Source organism: Lepisosteus platostomus, chromosome 4 (genome assembly GCF_059453375.1).
Source record: "Lepisosteus platostomus isolate fLepPlt1 chromosome 4, fLepPlt1.hap1, whole genome shotgun sequence".
NCBI lineage: Eukaryota > Metazoa > Chordata > Actinopteri > Semionotiformes > Lepisosteidae > Lepisosteus > Lepisosteus platostomus.
The window spans coordinates 29,714,840-29,731,621 of NC_142614.1; the positions used below are offsets into that span (position 1 = coordinate 29,714,840).

General features: G+C 35.0%; 1 long non-coding RNA gene across 1 annotated transcript; it reads left to right on the forward strand.

The window, feature by feature from the left end:
- Positions 1–228: 228 nt before the first annotated feature.
- On the forward strand, positions 229–16,264 carry LOC148673097 (uncharacterized). Its single transcript, XR_015935934.1, has 4 exons — positions 229–523; positions 1,460–1,530; positions 8,688–8,742; positions 14,144–16,264. It is a non-coding gene; the product is annotated as an uncharacterized LOC148673097 (long non-coding RNA).
- The last annotated feature ends 518 nt before the right edge of the window (positions 16,265–16,782 follow it).

Here is a 16,782-nt window from a genome sequence, read left to right on the forward strand (position 1 = left end):
AGCACCTTGGCTGGAGTTCACGTCTGTGCCTCAAATAATCTTGCTTTAAGATCCAGTGACTGTCTGTAAAGTTGGCCAATAGAAGCTTGAAACAGCCGCCACTTCTTCTCTTTATTGGATCACACACACAGAGTTCTGTCCAACCGGATTCAGAAACGGGTGGATCTTTGCGAGCATGGAAGGTTGCTGCGCCTGTCTTTGTCCTGATTGGTTCAGGGGGCCTTCCAGACAGTGGGGGACCTTGAATTGCTGATTATTGCAGAGTAAGCAGTCTGGCTCTGCAGCAGCAAAAGCGGAGGTTTTGGCTTTGATCCAGCAACCATCAGAATTAGCTCATTGTTAAGAATATACAGCACATAGCCAGTCTACCAAAACCCAGTGTTTGAGAGGGAGACTTTTTCCAAGGCTGCACTCCTTTTTGGAGTGCAGTGATTTTTATTACAGCAGTCTGTCCCCCTTCTCTCCGCGTTTGCATTGCATATGTAGAGGTAAAGCAAGTGGAAGGGAGCGAGGGCTTTTGTCTGTAAGTATTAATGATTAGAAACACAAGAGTGTTACGCGTAATTACTGTTTTTGCTGCTGTTTTTCACAACTGTGGTTGCAGACGGTATTTCAGTTTTTGTTCTCGAAGTGAAATTTCTTTTTCATCTTTTTTTCAGTTCCTGTGAAATCTAGGTTGAATCTGTCACCTAGTTCCATTTCATTTTGGGAACCCTAGTTTTTCTAGTGAATGACTTCTTGCAGAGGGAATACTTTGCAAAAGTCACCACAAGGGCTAATAAAATGGAGCAAGGACTCTTTGTTCTTTTAGTGCTGCGAGGATGTCTGTAGTCTTGGTTTTAGGATACTGTTTAAATGTGTTTTTAAGCATGCTTTTCTTTTAAATGCGAGAATGTATTAAAATAATAATAATTGTTAACATTAATATTTAAACCTATAAACATTTGTGTAAAGCTTTACTTAAAAAAACAGTTCTAATCTTATATTCGTAAAAAGTATATATATATACCAATCACTCACAACGCTAGTAATTTGAATGTTTTATTAATATTACCGCTTACTGTACTTGGCTTCTGTTATGAACGGTGTCCTCAAACGACCGGTTCAGTATTATGCTTAGTACACAATTGTTATTATTCTTCGGTTTTCTGTTTTTTTATAATGTACGATATGTATATCCGACGGTTTTCCAGCTTTCCCATAAATATATATAAAAATAAGGTTTTTACTTTGTACAGATAGTACCTTACTGCAGGGATTGCTTTGTCCTAAATTTAGACACAAAGACCGATGAAGTCATGCATTGCCTCGGTTTTGACCAATCACGTATACTGCACATTTAAACCCACATCAAAAGACTTAAGACCAAGGCTCCTCGAGTGTGCTGGGAAAGCTAGTGTATGAGACTTATGGAAATTATTTTTTGTAAAAATACGCTGCCGACTCCTTTGTCTTCTAGTGTGCTCACCTTCGAGGTTGGAAGGAGGAGGCACCGCAGTTCTAGAACTGCTTCTGGAAAATAAAATCATGGTAAGAGTAATGTATTTTTAAAGGTATGCTGATTAGTGATTTACTCATATCGTTTTGCCATGGAAAAAGAACAAACTACCTTGGAGATTTTACCAGTGTATCTTTTCGTAATTTCAATACCGCACATCTGCACAATTTAGGTGGCCTTTTTAATGCTGTACAATAAAGAAAATGCAATGACGATTTGGACATTGAAACAGCCTCACTAGATCATATGCATGCACAACAGTAATAGCTTCAGAGGTTTATAAAAACTAAAGCTATTTAAAACACTTTAAATGTCTGGAAGGTAAGTATGCATGCAATGTTTTATGTTAAATGTATGTAAAGTATGTAATGTCATTAATCCCAAATGAGAACTACAGTTGTTTTGTACATGATAGAGCAGTATATTAGTATTATTATTTGTACAATCGTGGCTTTCGTGGATGACTGCTGTGCAGCTCTTTAATTTAGAAATGCATAAAGACCATTTATTCTCTGGGAACAGATACTTAGCTCAGTGAAGCCAGAGCAGGTATACCGTTTCTTATTGAGGACAAAGTGTGTTTGGGTAGTTATGGCTTGTGTGCCAAAGTATTCAATGACAAGAAGTATTCAAGAAATGCTTTCAGGCAGGTAATGGTAAAACCTGAGTTAAAACTGATATTCGATTGCTTCTCGATTTTTTTGTTAACTTTAAATTGTTAATAGTTTTTTTAATTATCCTTAATAAGAAAATAGAGGTTTCTCACAAGGTGCTTGACATATATTTAACTTTAAAGAACTTTTCCACTAAAACCAGTTAAACTGTGGATGACATTAGCTAATGGGTACCTTACATGTTTCCATTTGCCTCCTGGATTGCAGGCAGTAGACATGGAGCAGAGTTGTAAGCAAAGAATAAATGAATAATTGTACTCAGATTTGAGGGGGATGTGGAAAATAAATTTCTTGCGGTAGATGGTTGACTGAAATTAAATTACCAGCTCTTGTTGTTGCATAATGTTTTAGCCAGTAATAAGGAAAAAAGGTACCAACTTAAAATGAATATCCTTAATCTAAAGTCTTTAGTTAATCTGAATGGACTTTTTCCAATTATTAATGCCTATTTGCAACAAAAATAGTTTCAGTTTCCTGCAAGAGTGGCGTAAATTAGTATGAAATCTCACTGAAATAAATTTTATGATGTTCTTTTAAAGGTAAGTGCATTTACAGTGAACAACAGGAGGCACTCATTTACACAAAGTGTTGTGGGGGTCTGCAAATTATACCTAGCCATAGCATTATTTTCCAAGCCAGTACCATGGCTTAATTCAAGACACAGTTGGATGAGATCCCAGGATCAATTAAAAACGTGCAAGCTAGATGGGCCAAATGGTTTCCTCTTGTTTTCAGACTTTGTTGTGTTCTTACATTCACAATGAAATATGTATGTTAATTAATCTAATGTATTAGATTTAGAGTGGAAACTGAAAATATCCATGGTTCCGTGTAAAATTAATTAGTATCTTATTATTAGTGCCAAAAGAATTGTTTACTTTTATACAATATTAATGAATTGTAATATGCTGAAAACCTTAAATGTTTAGTTATAGTCATCTGTACCATATTCTATATTCATTGCAGTGTGCCTCACATTGCAGCAATTACAGCAGTGTCTCAGGGCAGTAGGGCCTTAAATCCCATAGTTGTAACTCTGTATATAATTATCCTATGTATCTGAATAATGATAATCACTTTTTATACTTGAAGGCACATACTCTCATTTTTGTTTAAAAATACTTGTTCCCTTGACCATCACCTCCCCCCTTCCCACTCCAGCAAGAACAAGTCTTCACTGAAACAATTTGATCATCTCAAAGTATGTATATTTGCTTTCTTGTCACATTTACCTGTGGGCTGTCAGTTTAAAAGTTGTTAAGATGGAATTTCTGTCTTAACATAAAAAATCGGATTCTTTGCAGGTCAACTAGGATTGCAAGTGAGGGTGGGGATACTTTAATTTGTCATTTCAGATGTGTAGACTAGTCACTCTGTCACAAAGCGACACGGTTTCAGTTGTCAACTGCATCTGTTTGCTTCTCCATCTCTTTTTCTACAGTTACTTTGGAGTTTTGAGTTGTATTCCCTCTTTTTTATGCTTTCATATTTGAATTCCTAAGTTTAAGACAGGTAAATGTCTAGCTCTTGTGCCATTCTGTTCTTATTATTGCTGGTATGATTTCTTGTTTCCTTTGTTTCACATTAGTTGTATTCCTTTTTGTATATGAGCAGAAGAACTTCATCATACTTATAACAGTCTTATCACTAACCACCTTCCCCAAAGAAAAATATTCTCCATTTCCTCATTTGTCGCCTTGTCCAGTGTCTCATTTTGCAAATACCTTTAACACTACATATTGTGCAGTGCCACTACCGTGAGTAGTACAGTAATTATGTCACTTCTGCTTTAGTCAGCACTTTCAAGTGAGTGCCAGTGCAGATGTTAGAGTGTTACTTGGAGTTCTCAGTAGTGACCCGGCTTGCTGTGAAGTTTTGAAGAAAGATTCTATATCAGATATTCTCCAAGCAATACTTGTGTAACTCTTAATCCTTCACAATTGCAAATGAAAAATAAAATGAAAGCTAAAATGCATTTCTTTGTAACCCATGGGGGAAGGTTCTCCTCATAACTGTTTCTTGAGGCATTTATGAGCCTATTGACTGAATTGATTTATGTAATATCTGTACCACCCTGTGAACTCTCTGAACTCATAGCAGTCAATTGGATATTGAAATTTAGAACATCACTTATCACTATTTCCCCTTATGAAAAAATGTGTATTACTGACTTCATACTCTAAAGAGAATGAAACAACACAGCAGTCTGCATAATGCAAATATAGTAAGTTCAATTAAGCCATGTTCTACTCAAAAGGGGTATGTTAAGGCCTCAGACTTAAATTTATTTCCATCTTGTATGGAAAATATCCCTCTGATTTATTATTTATTTCTCTTGGTTATTTCTGCCAGAATTCAATGTGCTTTTTCCATTCAGCCCAAACTGAAGGGGACCTGGTGTTGGAAGTTGCCTTCAGTAGAAAACGTGCAATAATAAATATCTTTCAATAGCTATGTTTTCCTGCTCACCTATGACTAATTTATGTTCTGATACGTTTTAAATTAATCATACCCCTGTAATGTAAATGTCTTGATAGATTCTGTCTGTAGGTTCTACACTCCATACACTGTATGAGTACTAGTTCACATATTTATTAACTTATATGGATAATAAAAGGGCATGTTTTCAATAAAGATGTAATGTGCACCCCTATTTTTATGAGCAGTGCCACGGGATCTGAAATGAAAAGGCAGTCAGGCGCTCAGTTTACGGTTTCAAAAGGACACCACCTCCTACAGTGCGGCATCGAAAGTCACCATACTGAGGCATTGGTTTAAAAATTCTCCATCATTACCACCAGTTCCAACCTTTGGGATCTGATGAGAACTGACAGTTTCAAGTCAGAGTATTTTAAAAGTTTGAGGTGGCCACAAATGTAAAAGAATGTGTTTGAAGAAATCAATTATAACAACAGTATGGTTGATAAAATGTTACCTAATTATTTTTCAGAAGTCTTCATTCATACAGTAGATAACTTTGCATTTATGTTAGTGACATGGTTTTCACATGTTCATTTGGGTTTTAATACCATTGTAATACCATTATCGGTCTATACAGGTCCTCTTTTTTAGGGGCTTCTGCTCTGATACAGCAGAGCAAATAACCAATTTTTTGGATCTGTTGCTTTAGTTGGAGCTCACTAAGTTTGGAGTGGTTGCAAGACTTTAAGGATGACCTTCATTATCTGTTAACTTGGATCTAATTCAGACTCTAGTTGCGAAGGTGAAACAGATGGGTTCAAAGCAGGTGGCAGGCCTGCTGTAATGGCCATATGCATTTAATTTTAAAACTCCAAGAAAGGTGAGCCCTTGTACTGTCTGATGAGATATCTTAGCTGAAGCTAATGAGAATATGCTTATTAATAGTTTTATTTCTTTATAACTTTGAGCTGAAGTGAAATTTTCAAACCCTTACCCTAACTTTTTACAAATGAAGGATTAGGATATCACCAAGCAGTAAATCTACCTGCTAATATTTGTGTTTTGGGCACTAAAAAATAAAATGATGTCCTACCATGTGTACCTTTGCCTATTAAAACACTTCTACATTCCTTAGTATGTGGCTTTGTGTGCTTCGTTTATTTTTAAACCTGCATCTTAGAACTCCTATTTCATCAGCCTGCTGTTAAAAATACAGCATGTGGCTACTGTCTGAGTCAGCAAATGAGAGAGGCATAATGACACTTCACAGTTATAAAAAAAAAAGTGTATTGCAAGTTATGCATTGATGGATAATGTACAGGAGCAAACATACTTGGCCTCAGAAGATCTTAAATGTTTTTAACTAAAACTCCAAATGTGTAGCTTTGAAGGCACACTTGATTTATTTTAGAAATTAATTATGCTGTACCTTACTGTGGTTCTTAAATGTATTAATCTCATGGTATTTTCCACCATATAAAATTCTCTGCCACAAAATGAATTCTCTCAATTTTCCTGTCTGAAATGTGACTGAGAATGACATGCCATTAGCAAATGTGAGTTTTCTACCTGTGATGTTGGAAGACCTATAAAGTCTATAAGGAAAGTGTTTCCTGACAGTGTAGTTTTCATGCAGACTGGCCAGCGTTTTGTCAGTGGTGGTGTGCAGATACTCTAAGACATGTGACTTGGATGTCAGTCCCAACACTAGAAGAAATGAGGCAGGTATAATAATTTATGTACAGTTGATAAACAAAGCATTTTCAGAATTATAGTTTGAAAGTAAATTGTATTTTAAGTGGCAGTAGCAAGTTCTTGTAATACTGGGGAGCATCAGTATTACTCATTCCCTAGCCTCTTGGATTAGTTGTGACATGTTTTGTGTTGGCTGTGTGTCTGACGTATACATGGTATAAACTGTGATACCCACCTCAAGCATCCTTTTATCATTGTTTGCACTGAATTGTGTGAAGGGTTACTTATTGAAGTCCTGGATACAGTATTCATTCATTCACATACGATTGTAGCAAATATCTTCCACTCTTCACTTCAGGTTACTTAGCACATTTTACTTATTTTCCCTTTTCCCTAAATTCATTTTCCTGTCCAGTCCCTTTAATGTGTATACAGTATGACTAAAGTTGCATATTTTAAACCTGTTTTTTGTTTTTAAAACAGTTTTGCAAATGAACATGGGAAACAGCTTTGTATGGAAACCCTTTTAAAGCCTTTCATAAACAAAGTATCATGCAGCATCTTCAGTATTCAACTGTAAGCATTCAGACATGGTAAAATAAGTCATACTTTTTTCTCTCAATGTGTTCATCACACGTTCGCAGTTAGCATTTGTTTTCCTCTAGAGAAATTTCCCTTTAAGTGAAAGATGAACTATAGAAGGGAAAATCTGAACTTCTTTAAATCATTCATGTACAGTATGACGTCGTGTGATTTCCCTCAGTGATGAGGCAGCTTTTACGTGAAGATCTCTGCTACAAGGCTGTAAAAACTCCGCTAACATCACAGTGACAAATGGTAAATGACTGGATCGTTAAAACTTGGTTTGTAAAACAATACATTTGACTTTTGACAATCTTGCCATGACATAGACTATGAACTCTCTCACTCTGTGGAATAGAGTAATTAAAAAATATGGTGACCGTACATTGACGACAAAAAATGTTCTACTTAGCTTGCCAGTACTGAAAAAGAAACTAATAATGTTTGTAATGGCCCTTATTTTATGTAGTGCTATTAATGTTACATTTCATATACTGTATGCTCCTTGCATTTAATAGACTCTGTCCTAGTTACAATTGCCTTCAGATAGTAAAAACAACCAAAGAACAAAGTCCTTACATATAAAGAATTCAGTCATTGTAAAATTACGTAATTGCACTTGGCATAACAGGGTTTAAATTTCAGAATCCAAACATTGTTCCTATGAGGTGATGGAAATAGCCCTAGTTCAGATACAGTAGATGCTGCTTATGGAATTGCAGATCAAATGAGCTAATAAAGTGCATTGTGTGGCATATTAACCAGTGAATTAGAACAAAATAAATATTATACATTTTAAAAACCAAGTTAAGAAATGGAAAAGCAAAATGACGAAACCTGTCAGATATTTGATGTATTTTTACATTTTTACCTAAGTTTACTGTTTCCATCTCTTTTTGTTATACACAACAGGAATCTAGAATAGCCAATTGTGTGTTTTTCACATCTCTGTACAAAGGATTTAGCGCCGACTGGAGAAGAAAATCATAAGTATCCTGAAAGCTGCAGGGGTCATTATATAGCGTATACAGTATATAGCATATATACTATATAGTGTCGGATATTGATCATCTTCATGATAAATTACTTATAAAATCGGTAGAATTTAAATCTTACAGGTTTGTTTACTCTTTTGTAAATACTAGGATCAACACCTTTCTTGGATATCATAACATTTAATTGTAATGGCAATCTTTCATCCTTTTAACCAGGTTGTCAACTGCAGAATTTGTTTCACACCCAACTGTTATTCTGTTTTAGATTTGTGATTGTGTTCTGTACGATACCAGGTGGATAGATGAAACATACTGTAGTATGTTGACTGACTTTTGTGTTAGTGTGAGATGCTTATATGTTATATGTAGGGGAAAACTACACATTTAAATGGAGAACTCTTTTCATCAACAAATTGCCTGAATTTCATAAGAATTAGATGTATTTTTAGCCATTATACGATGCAGTACAATACACTAGTACTTTATTGTCTGATTTTTCAGAAATATGTTTTGCATCCCAACAGATGTTTTACACACAGAGAAATGTACAAGAACAGTACAAATAAACATTACATTAAAATTAAATAGAACATTACATAAAAGACATCAACCCTTACATAGTAATTACACATCACTCCTACAGAAACCCACATGGCTACTTCAGAACCTATAAATCTACTCCCCCCACAGTCCCTCTGTAATTGCACATTACCCCTTTGCTAAAATGTGAAAGGGCTAAGCACATTGTGCACCGAATTTGTGGCTTATTATAGGTTTATTATAGGTTAAGGTTTAATCCTTATTTTTTACAACCTATTGCAGACACCAGCTTCAACATGTCACTGAAACCAGCAACAATGATGGAAGTTTTCAAGAGGTACGTATCATTTGCCTGTTTTCATACAAGTCAGTAAAAAAAGAACGGGGCTGCTACCCTTCAAGAATACCAACATAGAAGAATAAAACCCTCAAATGGATAAATTACAGAGTACACTCCACTATGTTCATGGTCATTCATCTACTTCAGACAAGTGCAAGCTGCCACTATAAATTGAGTAATTGCATACAGTATACAGTGCCTTGCAAAAGCATTCACCTCTTTCAATGAATATTGTATACAAACTGTGTATGTATTTTAAAAAGTGAATATTTTTTAATTATATCTTGAATGCTCACAGAACATAAATTGAATGCTTTTATCTGTGAAAAGTTATATGTCAGTAAAAACAACAATTAAGAACTAGAATATTTTGATTAGATACATCTTCACTTTGTTGTAGGAAAACCTGAGTCATTTCAGCTACACAGAATTATTTTGACAAGTGAATAGACTGTCCATGCAGTCTTAACAGTTCACATGATTTCAGAATAAATGAACCTGTCTCTGTAAGATACCTCAGTCAGTAAATGCTCAGACAGCTTGGCCATAAAGTGTAGAAAGGGATCAAGTGCAATGTAAACAAACCTTCAAAGACCTTGAATATTTCAGTATAGTAAAGATAATCATTAAAAAGTGTGTGTAGTATCACAGTGTCTTAGATCATGCTGTAACTCCAGATTGAGACACCACAAAAGTTTACTAGTGAGGGTGGCACTCACTAGTAAGAAGAAGTTAAAGCATTCAGTGACTGAGCTGAGCAAAAGTTGTGAAACCATGCATTGATTTTACAACAAAGCATTTAAGTGTTACTGTATACATGTGGCAAAGGGTTTTGTGGTCAAGAAAAATGAAGCCAAGTTGGATATTTCTGGTATAATTGCAAAACTTGACATGTGGCACAAACCTAACACAGCACATCACACTGCTTGCACAGTCCCTACATCAAGTGGTGGTCATGGCAGCATTATGTTATGGGTCTGCTTCTCATCCACAGGGACTGGGAAGTTTGCCAAGACTGAGGGGGAAAGAGGGATCAGCAAAGTACAGGAAAATCTTAGACGAAAAACTGTTTCACTCTGTTTATGACCTAAAACTGGGATGCAAATTCACTTGAATATGATGGAATATATGTGTCAAGACTTGAAAAAATTGCTGTCCATCAACAATTCCTACCAACTTCACAGAGCTTGAGCAAGTTTTCAATGACGAATTGATTAAGTTTGCACCTTCTAAGTCTGCGATGTTGGTGCTTAACCAACAGAACCGGCAGCTGTAATTGCAGTAAAATGCGCTTGAACTCCCAGATGAATACTTCAATACAGACTCAGAATCTTTATTCTAAATGTACATTTAGTGTAAAAGGAATTGATTCTGGTGTACTTGGTGCTGCAAAAATATTCTAAATATACCATACACAGACAGTAGTAGACATCATTAAGATGTTGCACACATAACTAGGAGTTCTAGTTAAGCAAAAAGGTCGCCCTTTTTCAAATACGAGGTGCTTCTTGTTTTAATAGAGTGATAGCATCTTTCTGAGGGAAGTTTGTGGAACAGATGGCCAAATGGGTGGGAGGGATCATCAGCAATTATTCCTGCCTGCTTCTTTGTTCTGGAAATGAACGAATCGTCAACAGAGAGCAGATGATAGTTCAGCACACCTCAGGACCCCAATGCAGTCAGCGTCTTTGAAGTTTTTGCTGACATTTAAGTTCTTTCAACCATAAAAGTGTTCGGTTTGAGCATTCAGTTTTGTTTAAAATATTCTTGTGCATGCATCATCTATAATTCAGAAACATTAGGACAACATTTTGGCACAGTGGTAAGTATTGGTGCCTTGGAGTGCTAAGGCCTTTGGTTCAATACCAGGCCTGGGGTGCTGGATCTCGTGGGTTTCCTCCCACAGTCCAAAAATATACTGCCAAGTTAATTTAATTGGGTTCTGGGGAAAGCTGTTTCTAGGTGTAAGTGTGTGCCCTGCGATGGACTGGCATCCTGTCCAGGGTGTACCTTGTCTTGCAACCATTGTTTTCCGGGACAGGCTCCTGCTCCCCCGCAACTCTGAATTGGAAAAAACTTTCGAATTTTTAGGTAGGGAAATGGATGGATAGATATCATCGGAAGGGTGTGAATATGTTTGCAGGGAATTGCATAAGTAAAACAATTGTGCAACACAAAGGATAAAGAAATGCTTCATTTATTAGTCCTTAAATCGCTTAATTCAGAAAAAAAAGACTTTATAATGTATGGCTAAATGGTTATAAGTTAATATCCATTGGAAGAGTAATATGCTATAAGCTGTTATATTTATTTTTTTTACAATAATTGGTGAAACTTCACAAACATATATAATATGAGTCTTCAAGTATACGAGGCATTCATTACTACAGTAACCGACAGCGCACATATGTTCTTGCCATCTGTACCATAATGCTATCAATCTGTCTATTCACCATGGGACATGAACTGCTGTGGGTGAGTGATTCCTTACATTGATGGGAAGTGTAGATGCAAACTGAAACTGCATGCTGCATTTGAATACTGGCTTCTTATTTGAATTGTTTGTTTAAGTATATCACCTGTGTTTTAAGGTAAGTTTTTAAATATTTGACAACAAAATAAACAAAAAACTCTGGAGCTGGAAAGACAAATTTTTACTTCAAAACCTGTCTACAAAAAGTAATACAGTGATGGCTTTCTTTTTTAGGCCCTTAATACTTTCAATATAAAGTTAAGACAGTAACTTGGTTTTGACCCCTCTATTTCCCAGTGCCTCCAAGTCACCCCCTTTCAGTTTTATTCCATAGGTTAATGTCGCCAATTGGTTAGGAAATTAAAACTTAAAGTAAGATAACAATTTGTTACTACAGGTGTCAAATTCTGAACATTTATATGGAAGTGGTCCTCAATTTTGGAATAATTTTGTATCTTTAGTTTCTTCAATAAGTAAAACAATTTGTTGCTACTTTTTTTCCCTGTAGGTTATAATAAAATATAAAATTTCATAGTATCAGGTTCTTTGGCGGGGAGATATTACCAATGAAACACATGGATTAACTGTGGCTGTTGTCCAAATTTCCCACAAAGCGCCAAAGTCTGGTAAGTCTTAGTTGGCTAGAGTCACTTACAGTATAAGCTGTAGAAAGCTTGTTTCTCTTTACCTGAAAAGGTTTTTAATTAAGAAGTGGGTTGTAGATTAGAAGCAGTTTATCCTCATGCTAACAGCGTAACATACTCTGTGATATGAACTTCCTTTGTGAGAGGAAAACTTACAATCACGTGGCTTGTTATCTTTTGGTTACAAAGACAAAACAGTAATTCAAGAGGGAAATCTTTTTTGCAGCTGGATGCAGCTTCATGATATAATACTGCTTAGAGTTTGGCCCAGGACATTTCTAAATCTTCCAAACATCTTGCAATCAGGCATTCATCACAAATTAGTTTCAGACAAGAAAGTTGTCTTGCTAGTGACAGGGATCTTTATGAAGCTGGAGGAGAACTTAATGTGCTCTTTGTTGCTTCTTTCTTGGTTGCTGGTCATAGGATACTTAACAGCTCCTTGAAGTTTAACTTTTAGTTTTGTGAGTGTTAAGAGATTTTTTTGTTGTTGTTTTAAAGATACAGCAGAGAATTCTAATCTGTATTTTACAACTTTAGTTATTTCTTTCTGAAAACTTCTAAATGGGTCAGGGCTGTTGTTTGTTCTTTCCTGACATTTTAAGCATAATTGGATAACATTTTAGAACTTTCAGTAAACTCCAAAATCGTCAAAATAGTTTTTTTTATATAGTCAGGCAATTTGTATTTGGGATCAAATGAGATTAAAAAGAATGTTATGTTTATTATATTTGTATAGTTTTTGTGTAATTCCATCCAAACATTTCATCACACTAGAATACAGATATACTTTGTGCTTAATGCGGCTATTTCAAGTGAACATAAGTATTCTTTATAAGTACATTTTTTAGTTTAAAAGTCAGTATTTCATTGCATGGTCCTCTGAGGCAATAATGACATTAAATCTGCAACCCATGGAGCTTTTCAAACCCTATGTAATAATGTGAGAAGCAAAGGCCAAAGCTTTTGCTGCAGCCACTTTAAATGTGTTGCCTTTTCTTGTAGTGCTGAGATTTCTGTCTCTTCATCTCTTCTGTATCTTCAGTGTATAAAATGCAGGCCTAGTTGGGTTTTAATCTGGAGACTGACTTGAATGTTTCTCTTTGTACTTAATTACCCAACAGCAACCATCTGACCAACAAGACTTCTATCATCCTGTTGTCCAAAAAACTTTTATTCCTTCAAAATAAAGGGGGCCCGCATTATGAGTTTGGTCATTTGAGCAGTAGGATAGAATTGAACTAAATTAACTCTTGTGAAAACCTAAAATACTAAGAAAAGTATTTCTCATAAGAGATTCTTATTAATGTTGATCGTAGAAAACCCATTTTAGGCTTTAATGTATTACACTGCTGTTGGAATGCATTATTTGAGAACAGTTTTTTTAGCTTTTAATAAAAGCATATTACTCTCCAAACAGTTACCTTAATACAGCTGTAAATATGGTAAAAAGCATTTCTGAAATATTTTATAGAAAAATAATTCAAAGGAAAGATCATACTACTTTGAAGCTTCCTTATCTGCACTAATTATGAATTTCTATTTCATATTTTTGGGGGTCAAATCTAAGAATAGTGCTAATCACCGAAGGCACTTTGGTTTCTTTGGAGGTTTTCTCTGTACATTTTATGCTTCATACCTTGTTCTTGTAGAACATAATATGATTTATTAAAGCTGTGGATAAAGCTTTGTCTTTGCTTGACAGGCAAAAAAACGTTGGTATTAAATTGAAAAAGACATGCATTGTATCACTGTACCTCAGAAGTAATTGTATTTTTTGATGCCTTTTTCTTTGAAAGCATGTGTGGAAGACTAGGTTAGAATGGTTTTAAGCTTTCCTTATTACAATCGCCAGATAGACAATTTAGTAAGAATATTTGTGGCCTTTTCTCCTTACTTTCACAATTATGCAAGTCTTCTTTATGTTACAAGACTAGGATCATGTCTCCAGAGGTTTATCTACTATTGCAGTCGAGAATGAATTTTTTCTATTTGGATATTCAGAAAAAAACTTAATACAAATTGTACTTGTACATGTTACTTTTTATTCATTATCAACACTAACTTAGGTATGGTATCTAAGGAACTGTTATGTTTTTAATTGCCTTTATGTAACAGTGTTTTTTTTAAAAAAAGATCTGCATTTCACTTGCTAATTCTGTTCCAAATAAGAATACTTGCCTAAATCCAAGTACCTACAGTATGTTATCAAAAAAAGGTTTTGTTTAAAATTATACATTGATGTTAACTTTTCTCTGCTTCTGTTTTTTTTTTTTTGAAGGGATGACTCCAGGCTCCCCTCCCAGTTCAGGCCAAAGGGATGCAGTGCCACAAAAACATCATTCCTATCTCCCGGCGTAGAATGAATGCATTTGCTGTTCTGAAAAAAAAAACACCACCACAAAAAACAACATACATACATATATATACTTATATATTACCTCCTCTTTTTCCAGAATCATGTATCTTCCATTTGTATTAATTCGGTGTGTGGGTATAGATGAGATCATAACAACTATGGGATATTTTCTTTAAATAATGTTTAGGTGTTTTTGGGACTCTAAGCCTTACTGATGTTGTATTTTTCAAGACATCAAATGACACAAAGCAAATCAAGACAGACCTGCCAGACTTGAGCTACAACAATACCTATACTGTGAGTCCATGTTTACAAACACTACAGGTGGGCCTTGTGCCCTGTATCGTTGCAGCAGCATGTCTTCCACTTGGCCACTATACACACTTTAACAGCTCGGTATTTAACTCTATATTTGCATTCTTGACAGGAATTTACTGAGGCTGAGAGTCCCCATTCTCCATTTAGTCTGTATAAGCTTGTTAGTTTTGTTTTTTTTTGTTTGTTTTTGTTTACCTTTGCCAGTTTAAATCCATATGTTAGCCATGTACATTTTGATGTATAGAATTAGCTGTAGAAATGCATTGTTTCCTTGTGGTAAGTGATTGAGATGCTGCCACGGATTTGAGACACTGATGAATGGTGCTATTTTGGACTTTTAATCTGCTCCTTGGTAAGGTAGCTCTGATGGGTTAATTTTTTCATGTTCTGAGATGGTGTTGGTTCTTTGTTGTTTGGTTGTTGTAACTTGGTCTGGATTGACTTGTTTTTCTGTCGTTTTCTGTGTGGCTTTCTCATTCAGTACAGGACAAAGATTAAAATGAAAAATACAGTATGATTTATATTGGACAGAGTTTTCTTGGAAGATTATGCTTGAAGTCAGTGCAGAGGGAGCAATCACAAAACTGCAATTTTTAAAATAATTTTACCTTTAAATAAATGTGTGGAATTAAATGGATACATACACTAGTCCCTAGCACATTTTGAGATTGTAAATCATTTTACCATACTGTAAAATTGGCTTTCACTAAATTAATTTATTTTCATTTTTTAATAAACATAAATAATGCATTTCCTGTTCAAAGCTATCCTTTTAACTACAGAGTTATCAAGATAAATCTATTTTAATGATACTTTTAAAAGACGTGAGTCAACTGCTGATTTTAAGGCATATTTTACAGCTTTTTATTTTGCCCCTGGCAGCATTTATTGGCCTTTTCATAGTATCTGTGAACATTTTAGCAAGAAAAAGGCTATGGGTTTGTATGTGAATCTGTTTGGTCCGGGAAGGAGGTGGGCTTCATGGTATACAATTTGCCTGCACCTGCTCCAGCACCAGTTTCATATCTGTGATCCTTAAATGAATCCTGGTCTTCTCGACATGTGAAACTTGAGAGCCAGAAAACTCTGAGCAAAATGCATTTTCCAGACAAGGCATACAGTATATACTGTATGTAGCTTGAATGATGGGACAATCCTTTCACTAGCCTCTTTTTAAATTCCTAACTATGCCAATATACTTGAATTATTTTGTACTTTTAGGGTGAAAACAGTTTAGGAACATCCAGACAAGTCTTGGACAAAATACCAAAAAGCTTAAACTTTTGCTACTAAAAAATGTCAAAGTATTTGCAGTTTTGTCTTTGCTTCCACTTAATTCATACTGTCTGCAGTTCTAATATGGTGACAGAGTGAAAGCCCACCTTAGTTACTCTATTCTTGTTTGTTCTTCCTTAAAGGTGCAAATCTTCCCAGCTTATTCTATTCTGTCCAAGTTTCTGATAGTTAACAACTGATGCATGCACTTTTCTTTATTTTCTCTGCAATTGTCTTTTTTTTCTGTTAGATTAGGAATGCCAGCTGTTTTGTAAATAGCCAGTGACTGTATTAGACAAATACAGCATTTGTATGTGGAGATATATCTGAAACTGTGTATGGCTGTTAATGCCAGCTTTTGTAATAATGTGATCTTTAATAATGCACTACAGGTACTATGTGTAATTTTTGGCTATTTTAGTAGTATTTCAATAAATATGCAAGCTCCTAGCTTGGTTCTGTTGAAATCTATTTTAATTACAAAAAGTGTAGATTACTTTTCTTTATAAACATTATGCTTTGTTTACACTTTTGTTTAAAAACCATCTGATGTCCAGAGTAAAAACCATTTAAGTTTACATAAATAAAGGGTAAATAAAAGCCCTTAATTTTTAAAAGTACTTTTAAAACAAGGAGGGCAATTGTAGAGTGCTAGTAAGGCTTCTTGTTTGTCCTTTGCATCAATTCAGCAATTACTTAGTCTAGACCATTTTTTTAAGAAAACAAAATATCAAAACATCTTTGTTTTTATTGTAACAGAATACTTTTGTGTAGTCTAATGTATAGCACTTAGTATGCTTTGTGCTACTAGATCATTTCTGAATATGGATAAAAAATGCTCATATGCTCGGATGTATGCCAACCTTACATCAACTATGCACCTGTTGTATCATATGACAGTTAATATACTATGATACATTGAAATTCTGAATATATATTTACATGTCTTGTCAAATATTGCTTGTCCC